A 14,313-nucleotide genomic window follows, 5' to 3' on the forward strand; every position below is an offset into this window, starting at 1 on the left:
TGCTCAATTTGCTCGAGCGGGCCCAGTAACGTCTCCACTGGAGACTTTGTTGTTACTGTGTTTGGCATATCGAATACGTCACGGGGAGCTTGCCAGGCTCTGCCCCGCGGGCAAGATACTCTCAGTAGCTTGCCGGGCTCTCCGAGAGGGGCGGAGGAATCGAACTCAGGTCAGCCATGTTGGCCGCTTGTAAGGCGAACGCCCTACCTCTGTGCTATCGCTCCAGCTCCAGTGGCGCAATCGGTTAGCGCGCGGTACTGGGAACAATGGTGGTGGAAAATGTGCACTGGTGGAAGGATGATGCTCAAGCATTGTTTGACTGAAATGCAAACATGCAAGTTTGTAACTGTATCTCACAGTGATCCAATAAAACTTCTTAAAAAAAAGAAAACAAAGGTTGAATTTACCAAATATAAGGTGATTCCCAATTTTTACCTTTAGTCTTCTAAGTTATAGGCTCATGTATCTGACTGCCTACTCAAAATTATTCTATTGAATAACTAATAAATTCTAAAATTTCTTTTAACAAAATCATAATTTTCTATTTTCCCACAATATAGGTACCAAAAATTTCCATTTTCCTTGATTTTTCCCATCCTAGAAATTTGTTTAACACAACTACCACGTGGCGTAACACAATAAAGTACTCATCACATTGGCTTTTCTCACTTCCTAATTATCCACATTCAACCTGTCAATTATTCCTGTGGTTTAAAAATCAAACATGTATCTTAAACCTATTTTCCTAGTTACCACTCTAATCCAAACCACCATCATCTCTCACCCACAATAGCAAATACTATTGCATACCCATACCAGAGAAATCTTATAGATCTAAATAAATCATCTTTCAAAAACACAAATAGCATCGTATTACTTTGCATAGAATACTCTGGTGCTGTCTCATATCACTGACACTAGTCAAAGTCCCTGATTCTGACCTACATGTTTGCTTCTGCTACTGTGACCAAATTGACCTCCCAAATTTACTTGCTCTCATTCTGCTCTTCCCACATGTTTCCAATTAGCTAGACCTTTCCCAGATTTTTTTTCAACTGATCCTTCAGCCCACCTGGAATTCCACATCAAGCAAGGCATGCCCCTCTCTTTTTTTCCTTTTGGTTTTGAGGTTACCCTCACCTGTGCTCACACTTACTCCTGGCTCTGTGTTCAGGGGTCAATCCTAGCAGGGTTTGAAGGACCATATGCAGCACAAGGAATTAAATCCAGGTCGGTCATGTTCAAGGCAAATGCCTTCCCTGTTGTACTGTCTCTCCAGCCCTGCATATCCCTTATCCCACTCGAATCAATCAAATGTCTGTTCCTTAGGAACTTCTCCCTAAGGAGATTGAATACAAACTTTGTGAACTCTGAAGTTTAGATAAATTGAAGCAAGTATTTTTTTTCTTTTTGGGGGGGCACACCTGGCAATGTACAAGGGTTATTCCTGGCTCTGCACTCAGGAATTACCCCGGCGGGGCTCAGGGGACCATATGGGATGCTGGGAATCGAACCCGGGTTGGCCGTGTGCGAGGCAAACGCCCTACCCGCTGTGCTATTGCTTTTATGGAAAAAAATCTTAATGTTAAATTTCAGAATTTTACAGAATTAGGGAATTACACGTAACAAATGAAGGACCCAGAAGTTTAATTAACTGCACTGAGATTCTAAGCCTATGAGTACCCTTGTTAATCATGCCTTCTCCCCTCAATCTCCTCTAATAGTCTCTATTATTGTATCCTATTTGTGCTCATTATTATTTCTCACAAGCTGTCGTTTGTCTCACCTGTCTCCATCATTTAACTGTACGTTCCAGAAAGGAAAGTATCAGATAAGAATCCCTTTGCTAAACATTGAGTGTGGAGGATGGAGCAATAGTCAGCAATTAGGGCATATGCTTTGCACTCAGCTGGTGTGGGTTCGATGCCCAGCATCCCATATGATCCTCTGAACACTGCCAGGAGTTATTCCTGAGTGAAAAACCAGGAGTAACACCTCTGCATCACCAGGTGTGACCCAAAAAGCCAAATAACAAAACAAAACATTGAGTCTGGCAGAATAGTACTCTAAAGACTTGTCCTAAAATGAGTAAATGACCAAGTCTCCAAAATTTAGCAATGCTAGATTAACACAAAACTCTACTTTATCATATAAGTTTGCGCATTATTAAGGCAAAATTTTTTCTTACTCATCTTTATCATATAGTAGGAAGATACTTAAATCATGATGTGATTCTTGGTGTAAAGGAAGCAATTAACATGATCACTTTATCTACTTCAATTCTCAAAAATTTCATTTGTTTGCTTGTTTGGGGACCATACCTGGCAATGCTTGAGGTCACCTCCCAGCTCAGTGTGGTGCTTTGGGGACTAGGCAGTGCCAGGGACTATTACTGGGGCTCTTCATGCAATGCAAGTGTTCTAGCCCTTTCAGACATCGCCCCAGTAAGAGGAAATTATAAGACCACAACATAATGAAACAAAAAAGTAGCCATCTGAGAGAATTGAGTCAGTCTACCCAGGCTAAATTGTCATCCACTGTTTTTGAGACAGAACTCTACTCCTTTGGCCCTGGTGACACTCCCAGGCCTGGAATGCCAGTGTCCTCTCTGAGCTCTGTGGCTCAGGCCTGTTCTCTCTGCTTATGTTTGTGTATCCCTTGCTTCATACTTTACTCAGTCTGCCTGACCTCATCACTGTAAGAAATTTCCACTCCACAGGGCTGTGCCTCTGAGATTAGGCCAAACACCCAGGATTTGTTTCCAAGAGAAACTGAACTCTTCTACCCTTGTATATCTGGAGATAATGTGTTTCTTCCTGAGTTCAAAGGATACAAAAAGTAGGACTTGATATTTTGAAGATTTATCAAAGTAATATTCAATCCAATCCTGAAGTACTTTAAATTTGGCTAAGTGTAAAGTGTTGAAGAAGAATGAATATTTGAGCAAGGAGCAGGGAGCTTAGCTTTTATGATTGTAGCTAAATGTTTCCTATCATTTGACATTTTCATGTGCAAAAAACTTCAGTGCAATTTGCTAATAACAGGTATTTTTAATGTTAAACTTCTCTGCAAATAGGAATGATTAAGTACATTTTAAATGCAATGTATGTTCTTTTTTAATGCAATGTATACTACTTTCATGCAATGTGTGGTAGGTAAGCCACTATATTACATGGTTTCTATTTGGTTTTCTTGGCCTAAGGGTGTTAAATATTGTCTGCCTTTCATTGAAAATTCCCCCAAAATCCCTCAAAGAAAGGAAAAAGCTGCAGAAATCCAGACATAATTGCATTCTATTTGTCAAATGGCCCAGGATCCATGCTATTTTGTGATATGTTAAATAGTCAGCTGGAGCGTATATTTTGTGGTTAAATTACCCGAGCTAGGTTAATTTTGGTGGCAATTGAACCTCATTCCTGTAGCTTGCAGATTGTACATTAGTGTGACCAAATTCAACTCTAAGCTACAGTATATTAAGCACAAACTTTGGACTGGGAGCAGTTTCAGAATCAATTTACATCCAAATAAAAAGGCACTCCAGTGAGAGGCACATTAGGATGTTTAAATTATAAGGCATGTGGGATTCATCAAGCAAGGCAGGCAGTTGTAAATCAAGCTTATGGTGAATGGGTTCAACACTCAAGTGGGTTTCTAGGGCATTAGCAACATTTCCCCATATCTTTTCTCAGTTTTAGCAGCTAAAATAGAAATGTAAAGGAGAAAACAAAGAATAAATAAGAGTCTAAAAATTGATGACTATCGACCATACTAAGTTACTGATATTCAGTTTTAAAAATAAGAGAAATTTAAGTAGCATATGTCAGTACATCAAACTAGAATCAAGGAGGGGAAAAAAAAATAAGACCTTAAAAGTTTAAGTGACTGTCTTAAAAACATTATCTTTTTGTTTGTTTGTTTGTTTTGGTTTGGAGGTCACACCCAACAGAACTCAGGGCTTCCTCCTGGCTCTGTGCTCAGGGATTACTCTTGGCAGTGCTCAGGGGACCATATGGAGTTCTAGGGATTGAACTGAACAGCCACGGGCAAGGCAAATGCCCTACCCTTAGTACTATCGCTCAAGTCCCAATTATTGCTCCTTTTGTAGCTTCTAGTATCTTCAAACATATATACATTTTCCCTGCTGGATTGTCCTATTCCATTATTTACCTGCAATTCCTAGTTCAAAGTTATGTAACAAAATAGTTATTTGTTGGCTAGGTGTGCAGGAAAGAAATGGTACTATCTGGATATATGGATATTCATTCATGTAGAACTTCATTTCTAAAGAATATACCTAAGTGTCTTTGCAGGAATTTTATATATACATGTGTGTATGATTATATGTGTACAGTGTATATATACTATTATCATTGAACAGTAAAATGGTTTATTTTTTCATGTGGGCTTTAATTTTTTTTTTTGAAAGGGGACACTGAATATCTTCTCTTTTTGTCTTTCCCCCTTAAACCCTCTTTTCTGCTCTAGGTATCTGGTATTCTCATGATGTTTCTCCCAAGTTACTTAACTCCTATGAAGGAGCAAAGGAGCGAGGAAAGGGGGAGGGGGAATCTTTAAGTTTTTTAAGCACTTATATTTTTTTTAAATTTTTATTTATTTTTTTAAATTTAATCATTTTTTATTAGTGAAACACCATGAGGTACATTTATAGACTTATAAATTTTTGTGCTTGGGTTTCAGTTATATAATGATCAAGTACCCATCCCTCCACCAGTGCCCATCCTCCCCCACCACGGGTCCTAGCATCCCTCCCACCTCCTATCCCCCCCACCCCCCCGTCCCACCCTGCCACTGTGGCAGGGCATTCCCCCTTGTTCTCTCTCTCTTCTTTTGGGTACTGTGTTTTGCCAGAGAGGCATTGAGTAAGCACTTACATTTTAAATAGATTCTTGAAAAGAATAACGTTAAACCCAAAATATTTTATCTCTAAATCATAATTTTCAGGCAATATTCTATTTGAGTAGTAGCCTAGCCTTTCTTAATAATTACCTCTCTGTTACCCAAACCGCCTTTTTCATTAAGTCCAACATATGAACAAAATATTTAAACCAGTTATTAGGCATTTGATTTTAATGAAAAAGGCAGGCAAACTCTGGCCCAATAATCAAACTAGCCTACTTTCTATCTTTGTAAATAAAGTCCTATTGGAGCATCACCATATTTATACATGTATGATCATTATCTGCTTCTTTAGCCTCAATAGCAGATTTTTAAATACTGTTTTGCCCACAAAGCCTCAAATATTTACTATGTGATCCTTTGGAGAAACATTTGCCAACCTTTGAATTATGTTGTTCTCCTTTTCAGCTAATTCTTTGGTTATATTCTATTTTCTCAATATGTACTAGTACAAGCCCTTCAGAGTTATCGTTATTTCCCAAGTCTCAGTAAAAGCTGCCTCTGTTTTGAGAACCCTCAGTGTGTAGCCAGGAATACAGAGTCTGCACTTTGAAACATAAACATTTTGTCATGGTATAATTTTAGTACTTCTGGAACTCCCTAGAAAATGAAAAACACCAAGGAGCTCCTCTAACAAAACTCAGCTCATACCAAGATCACATATCATTGCAAGTGGCATCTCCTTGCTCAGCTAAACAAAGAACCACAACAACCTCTTTGGGGGCCTAAATTTTTTTTTATTTTTTAAAATTTTTATTACTGAAACACCATGAGGTACAGTTGTAGACTTACAAATTTTTGTGCTTGGGTTTCAGTTATACAATGACAAGTACCCATCCCTCCACCAGTTTTTTTTGCTCATAGCTTTAATGTTGTGTATGAACCTGCTTTACTTCTCATAGGAAATGGTCTATTGCAATGGGTAACAGTAAAATGAAAACCCCAGTTTCAGGGCAGGGAAGGTGGATTAGCAGTTAACTGCGAGTCTGACATGGGAAATCAAACAATTACACTTAAAACTTGAAAAATTAGACCTGGGGAGAGAGCTCAATGAGCTGGAGCATGTGCTTTGCGTGTTGGCACCCGTGTTGGCAGCCTGCATTCAAGTCCTGTGCCACCTCATGCCCTGACACCACTGGAGCAATTCTCGAACACTGATCTGAGAGAAGTCCCTGAGTACTTCTGGATGCAGCAAAACAAAACAAAACAAAAAACAATCTTGGAAGTTTCTGGGAATGTGGGTCAGTGACAACGCATCTACTATACAGGCACAAGACCATCAATTTGAACCCCAGCATCAACTCATATTTCAAGAGCAATCCCTGCCATAGTGCCATCTATTATTTTGCCGTCTCTGATTTCCACTGCCACATTCCCAGCACCAGGCTGACCCCTTGCAACCAGCACAACCAACTACACAATCCCTGTCAGCATAATAACAAAAACAGAAGGGAAGTAGGAAAAAAGGGTGAAATAAAGTAATGTGTAAATTGACATCTGTACAGTGATAACTACATAAATATATCTGTTCTCTATAGGTTTACTACCTTATATTTAAGAGAAAAGATCTATTTGGACTACTAAAAACTCCATATTTGGAATCAAACTTGTATAGGTGTTATAAAAATATATAAAACCTTATGGGGACTGGAGCAATAGTACACAGGTAGGGCATTTGCCTTGCATTCAGCCATCCTGAGTTTAGTCCCTGGCATCCCATATGGTCCCCTCAGCCCATCACGAGTGATCCTTGATCACAGAGCCAGCACTAAGCCCTAAACATCACCAGGCGTGACCTTAAATATATATATATATATGATTAAAATATGTAGAATTGTATAATTGAATCCTATACAGATTCTCCAGGTTATCATCTTGTTAGTTTTGTTTTGGGGCCACATCTAGAAATGCAGAGGGCATATTCTTTACACTCAGGGATCATTGCTGGCAGGCTCAGAGAATCATATAGGGTGCCAGGGGTCAAATCCAAGCAAGCCATGCACAAAGCAAGCATGCTACCCAGTGTACTCTCTGGCCCCTAGAATCTTACCACTTTTAAATCAAAATACAATTCATTAGCCTTCATCAATTCTGAGCACACCTACCTCACAAAGCACACTTTCACAAGTATACTTTTCTCATAAAGAGAAAAGGAATTTCTGTCTTTTGAAAGAAAGATTTCTCATCAACCTGAGGATCAGTTAATAGACTTTTTAAAAGTCTGTCATTCTAAAGATAGAGAAGAGCAAACAAAGTAAGGAGTAGGCTTTCTTGGAAGGCTTTTTTTTCTCTTCTTGGTTGTATAAGCACTCAAGAGTCTTATTTGAGACCTGTGTACCTCATAAAGCTGACTCAAGAGTAAAAAAGAGTAACTTACTTTATGCACCTGCATTGTACTCCAGGTGCTGCTCAAAACGCACCACTTCTGTCAACCCAGCCCGATGCCGTAACTGAATAGTGAACTAAACAGCCAACTGCAAAGCAAAAATTCAAATCCAAGTGCCCATGTGGCACTTTAAAAATGGCTCTGTTTTTAAAGTAACCATTTAAAAAATTCATTATTGCCATAACATGATGCACAACAGTGAAGCTTATGATTTTGGTGTGTATAGTGAAATGCACCTACACCATATTTGATGTACAGGAGCCATTTTGAGTGATAACATTTGAATGAAGAGGAATAAAGGCCACTGAAGTCCTAAGCTGGAGGTATTGAATGGCAGAGAATTTCGGAAGTAACACTCTTTTTTTAAAAAATTTTTATTAGTGAAACACCATGAGGTACAGTTGTAAACTTACAGTTTTTTGTGCTTGGATTTCAGTTATACAATGATCAAGTACCCATCCCTCCACCAGTGCCCATTCTCCACCACTACGGGTCCCAGTATCCCTCCCCTCCTCCCCCCAACACTTTTAATCTGAGATAAATGCCGATATGTTGACCAATGAATTTTAAAATCCAGACAGTTTCTTCTATTTGCTTCATGCTTTTTAGTTACTTTGAATATACTTATTCCAGGTATGTGTGGGATTTAATCAGCCAAGCAATATGAGAAGCAGAATGACAAACAAGGGAAGATATGGGGCTGGAGAAATATCATTTCTCCAAAGAAATGATATTCCTTTCACTATGATGCAAGGAAATTTGCCTTGCATCAGTGGACCCAGATTCCATCTCTGGCATACCATATGATCCCATGAACACCACCAGGAATAATTCCTTAGGGCATATGAGTAACCCTTGAGTATCGCCAGGTGTGCCCCCCTACTCCAAAAAGAAAAGGAAGATATGGGGGGCACAGGAGAATCCAGTCTTTGTGAGTATAACAATTCTGTACTTCATGATTCTTTCTAAAGTTCTGATATACCATTTCAGTTAGAAGTCCTATGAAAAGTTTTCAGTTGGATTTTGCTCATTATCTGTTCTTTTATCCAGTTGATTCAAAACTATTAATCCCAAATTGTTTTTCCATGCCACTTTTTGAAGCCTACTATCTCTGGGAAACTCTGCTTCCTTTCAGAGTGACTAAAAAATAACATAGAAATAAAGGTATTTAAGTAAATTCAATTTACTATCCTGCTTGAAAAACAAAGATTGTGTTCAGTTCTCACAAGGCAATTTCTCCTCTCAGGGTTAACCCAAGCTTCACACATTCCCCTGACCACCCTTGCTGATGCCCCAGATTCCCTAACACAGAACCCTGCAATTGCGACCTCAATCTCTTCTCCTTGTTGGTGTGTGTGGATGGGTGGAGGCTGCTGGGAAGAGTGGCCACAGCACTATCCCATTTTGTGGTTAGCAGACAGTTCTCTTCCCCTTTCATTTCTCAATCAGAATCAGTCTCCCAACAGTCTACAGATTCTTCCGTTTTGGACAGGACAAGGTTTCCAGAGCACATGCTTTCCTTTGCTGAATTCCCTGACTTCTTAACACCTACCATTCGAAGAAGAAACACATGATCTCTTGCATTTTAGCCAAAAGAAAATAGTGTGATTTTTCTTTCAACATGTTGTATGCCTATCATAATAAAAACATTTAGGGAAAGAAAATTAGGGAATTTGGTCCTGTAAAATAGTTTTCTTTCAAGATCAGGCATCTGATGATGGGAGGGAATGATCTAAGGAGAAAGCAGCGTTCCAGTTTCAAATACAAAAGATAGCAATCCTGGGGCAGGAGCAATAGTGCAGTAGGTAGGGCATTTGCCTTGCACAAGGCAGACCTGGATTCGATCCTCAGCATCCCATAAGGTCCTCCAAGCACCGCCAGGAGCAATTCCTAAGTACAGAGCCAGGAGTAGTTCCTGAGTATCACCAGGTGTTCAGCAAGAGGTGAAGAACAGACTTTTCATGTGGAGGCCCAGAGTTTAATCTGACACCACAGATGTGATCCCAACAACACAGTGACAAAAATATAAATTATTAATATCAAAAGAATCACTGTGGGAAGCCAAGAGCCCTCTCATAGACCCTGGCCATGGTTCCCATGTTAGGAACTGCTTGGGACAGACATTGGTGACAGTCTCCCAGGACATCCTGATCTCAGCAGATACCTGATCTATAGCCACACATCAGGCTGACAGCTTATCTGGCCTTATCTATAGTAACCTCCAGGATGCATCTACTCCCTAAGACCCTTTGATATACAAATGTAAAGCTCAGGATGCACCTACTGCCACAAGACCCTTTGATGTGCAAATGTCTACCTTGAATCTTAGGTAAAGCTCTTGTTGCTGACCTTACCATATATGGTTATATTGCCTCTGCTCCTGACTGAGCTGCCCGGACCCTATATAAACAGCCTGTATCCCTCAATAAAGCCTGTCCCTTTTTCTCTCTTTTTCTATTTCTAAACTGTACTCTGTCTCTTGTGTCTCGTGTTCATTCGGTTGGTCCCTCCTTGCACCATCGGATCAATCCTCGGGCCTCGGGCCACCTCTGCGGGCCGGAGAGTGGTTACGAGGTCACCTCTGCGGGCCGGAGAGTGGTTACCGGGGCCCGCTGCAAATCACTATCAAACAACTACATGCTTTGCATGCAGGAGACCCAGTTTCAATTCCTAGCACTACCAGAAGCAACCACCCCACATGTATACCCAGAATCTCATTGAGAGTTGCCCCCAAGCACAGTCTTTGGGGTGTGACCCCAAAACAACAACAAAAAAGGCTCATTTGCTTGCACATCCTCTATAAAAATTATGCCACTGAATTTTTTTTCATAGTCTAGGGCAAGGATTCTTCTACTTTTTCAAGAACTTTTCATGGGACTTCAAGTATATAATTTATTAAGACAGGTATTCAGGGGTCAGAGAATAGCACAGTTAGTAGGGCACTTACTTTGCATGACGCTGACCTGGGTTCCATCCCATGGTGATCCCCCATGCACCACCAGGAGTAATTGCTTGAGGGTAAAACCAGGAATAATCCTTGAGCTCCACTGAGTATGACCCTCCTTCCCCCAAACCCCCCCCCCCAAAAAAACAGGTATATAAGTCACTTACAATTCCTTTTAGCCCAAGAAATTTTCACGAGACTTTAGACATAAGAGTTTTTAAAACAGGTACACTCAAAATTGCTGCTGTGGCTTTGGCCAGATGCCAAAAACTCGGGGCAAAGTTTACCAAGAAAGTAAACGGCCAAAAGTTAGACATGTGGGAGACACCCACAAACCACCTCCGGCTCAGCTATATAATTGGAGGCATGGCCTCTCTGCTTCCTGATCGAACTGCTTAATGGCCATGATCCCAGAGTCTCAGAAACGAATCTCAGAACCCAAAGGCTTTTGGCAGAAATGCGTCCTGTTACAGCAGTAGGTTACTGGCGCTGGGCCACTCCAGGTGGGAATAGGTTTTGTACCTTGGCCTGTTCCCCCTGGCAGCCTGGTGACCACCATCCTCCAGAGGCCACTGGACAGTCAGGTTTGGGCCTGCAGTGACGAGACACATGGGGCCTCACCACATGGGGGTAGAGCCAACTCTTTCTCCCCATCCCAACGAGACCCCAAGTCGCCGCCTACAAACGGCCTCTCTGGCTCCTGATTAAGCTGATTAATGACCATGATACCAGAGACTCAGAAACAAATCTTGAAACCCAGCAGCTTTTGGCAGAAATGCATCTGGACTGCATACAAGGTGGCCACCAGCTCAGAGTTTATTGGAAAGCCAGGTATGAGCTGGCGGTGATGGGGCAACTGCAGTCTCATGGGAAGGGGGGCAGTACCAGATCGTCCTTCACTCCCTACCAAGGTCACGAGTTGCCCCCCACGAGTGGCTCTCTGGCATGGCCATGGCTCCAGAGGCAAAAGGACTTAATCCGACAGCTTGCGGCAGAAAAGTGAATGGACCATGCATTAAACTATGGCACCATGCCTCCCCAGGAGCGAAAGGGAGTTGCTCTCTTCCACCTTTTCCCCCCTGGCAGCAAGGTGGCCGCCACCTCAGAGCTTATTGGAAAGCCAGGTATGAACCGGCGGTGAAGGGGCAACTGCAGTCCCATGGGAAGGGGGACGGTACCGGCTTATCCTTCACACCCTACCGAGGTCATGAGTTGCCCCCAACAAGCGGCTCTCTGGCACAGCCATGGCTCCAGAGGCAAAAGGACTTAGTTCAGAGCCCAGCAGCTTGCAGAAGAAAAGTGAATGGACCATGCATTAAACTACAGCACCATGCCTCCTCGGGAGGGAAAGGGTGTTGCTCCATTCTGCCTTTTTCCCCCCTGGCAGCAAGATGGCTGCCGCCTCAGAGCTTATAGGAAAACCAGGTATGAGCCGGTAGTGATGGGGCAACTGCAGTCTCATGGGAAGGGGGGTGGTACCAGCACGTCCTTCACGCCCTATCAAGGTCACGAGTTACCCCCGAGGAGCGGCTCTCCGGCATGGCCATAACACCAGACACACAGAAACCAATCTCGTAATTATCTGACTCTTTGCAGAAATCCAAAATCGTGGCCGCATGACATTATATGATTCTCATAACCAGCTATAGAAAACAAAATATTTCACAATGCCTTTTCAGCAATTCTGATTGTTTGGGGGGGAAATTCTAAACAATAATGGTGCAAAAAAAAACAATACAGGTACACAAATAACTTACAGATAAATCATACTGTTTTCTTTGGGTGGGGGGGTTGAGGCTACACCCAGCTGTGCTCAGGTCTTACTTTAAATGCCTTAATACAAATATATCTGATTAGTGCTTTCTACAGGCTTTTACAACAGGAACTAGCTTTCAAAGACACCAAATTTTGAGAATCACAAGACCTAAAATTTCTTTGGAAAATTGTGTTTATTAAATCCTGGCTCAGCACTCAGGGTTTACTCCAGGGGGCTGTATGTGGTTCTGTAAACTGAACCTGTGTAGACTGTGTGCAAGGCACAGTGTACTATCCCTTAGGCACTAAACTGTACATTTTAAAAGCAACCACTCCACAAATTCCACATTCAGTTACATGACCTCTTATGAACTACAACCCACCATTTACGCTTTGGGCTAGGGCAAATGAAGAAAGGAAGTGACAGAATTTGGGGTTAGAGTTGAGGCCACATGTATATAAATCATCATGTATAATGCAAAGCCTATTATGTAGGTTTTTAGACATACAGTCAACAGACTTTGATTTAAGGAAAACTGTTAGTAGTTTCTACCTGCCTGATCTTGCACTTTTTAACAATGTCACAGCACATTTATCTTTTTATCAGCAATTGCAGTAACTTCTGCTTTTACTTCAATTGATATCATTAATGCTCACATTATTCAAATGTTAAAATTAAGTCTAAATAAACACCAATCATCAAATACTTATGTTTCTGCCATGTTCCTATTAAAAAATAATGGCAAATAATTCCTTGCCAAAAGCAATATGTGGTGCTATTTACTCACAATGATTGTAATTTTTGTATGTGCCTTCTTAATATGTAACAGATGTGGAAAGACATAGAATTGTCCCACCCCACCCCCATATGCTCAGAGAAACATATGGCCCCGAATCAGATTACACTCTGTATGTGACAAAGTCAAATGTGTTCGTGAAGAAAATCTAAGTTTGCTGTTATTTTCATTTTTCCTAGTTTATTCAACGAACAGCTAACATATGTTATTGTTTGTCCAGGAAATTAAAATCCTGAAGATAAACACAATTTTCCAAAGAAATTTTAGATTTTGTCATTCTCAAAGTTTGGTGTCTTTGAAAGTCACTTCCTGTCGGAAAAGCCTGTAGAGAGTACTAAATTTATATTAAGGCATTTAAAGAACAGAGAGGGTTTCAGTCTTTATTGGTTTCTGAGCTATACCCAGCAGTGCTTAGGGGCTGTTCCTACCTATGTGCTCAGGAAACCATGTGGTACTAGGATTGAACCCTACTCTCCCTTCTGAGTCAGCTCACTGAACTGTATCCCTAGTCCAAGAGTTTTACAGTCTTATTAGATAGTCAACATTGAGGCTAAAATCATGTCGGTTCTCAAAAGAAGCCTGCCCATAATTTATTAATGGGAATTTTGCAACTACCAAACTCCAACATTAAATGTATTTCATATTAGAAACACACCCTCTTAGAAACTTTAAATAACTGACAGAACCTATATACAAGTAAACAAAATCAAGCATAGCAATGGAAAGTGCCCCCCCCAAAAAAACCTTTTGTTGAATCTAAGAATCTGGTTTCTTTTCTTTGCATCATAATTGCATATGTTCTGAGCATATTTAGTCTTAAATTCTACACAAAATTATTGAAAACACAGAGAACCCAAAGAAAACAGCAGGGCTAGAAACATCTATGACTTTCCCTGTACTGCAAAAGATTTATCACTTAAAGTTCCTCTTTTGTTTTGGAAGACTTGATGATGCTTAATCCTCTTCCTGGAGTGACCTTTAGAAGGAATGAGAAAAAGATGAGGGAGCCCAACATTTCACCCTTAGGACCTCGAAGCTCTATCCAAGACATAGGTCTCAGGAGGTAGGATCCTAAATTTCAGTTCTTTTGTTGTGACACATTCTACCTGATGACACCTAAATTTACCTTTTTAGGTCACAAAAGCAGCATCGAGAAAGGGGTCCTAACAACCTGTGAATAGAGCCCAAATGGTAGACAGTGAAATTATCTGAAGGCAGCATACAGGAGTTCAGAAGACTGGAATTCTCAAGTTGGCAAAAGTAGTAACTCTAACTTCTGGAGCCTTGGGGCTCATCAGAAGGAAACAGTTTTCTCTTTACAAAGAAAACTTTAATGAATTATTGATTTCCTTTTGCCCCCACCCCTACCGGTTCCCATTTTAAGGATTTTATTTCAAGAATAGGCCAACTTTTTTCTAAAACAAAGCCTAACATAATTTTGAGCATTCAATATTCCAACTCCAAACCCACCACCAGTACCCACCACAAGTTTCATACCCCTCCACCAGTGACCC

Source organism: Sorex fumeus, unplaced genomic scaffold, assembly GCF_029834395.1.
Source record: "Sorex fumeus unplaced genomic scaffold, SorFum_2.1 ptg000014l, whole genome shotgun sequence".
Lineage (NCBI taxonomy): Eukaryota > Metazoa > Chordata > Mammalia > Eulipotyphla > Soricidae > Sorex > Sorex fumeus.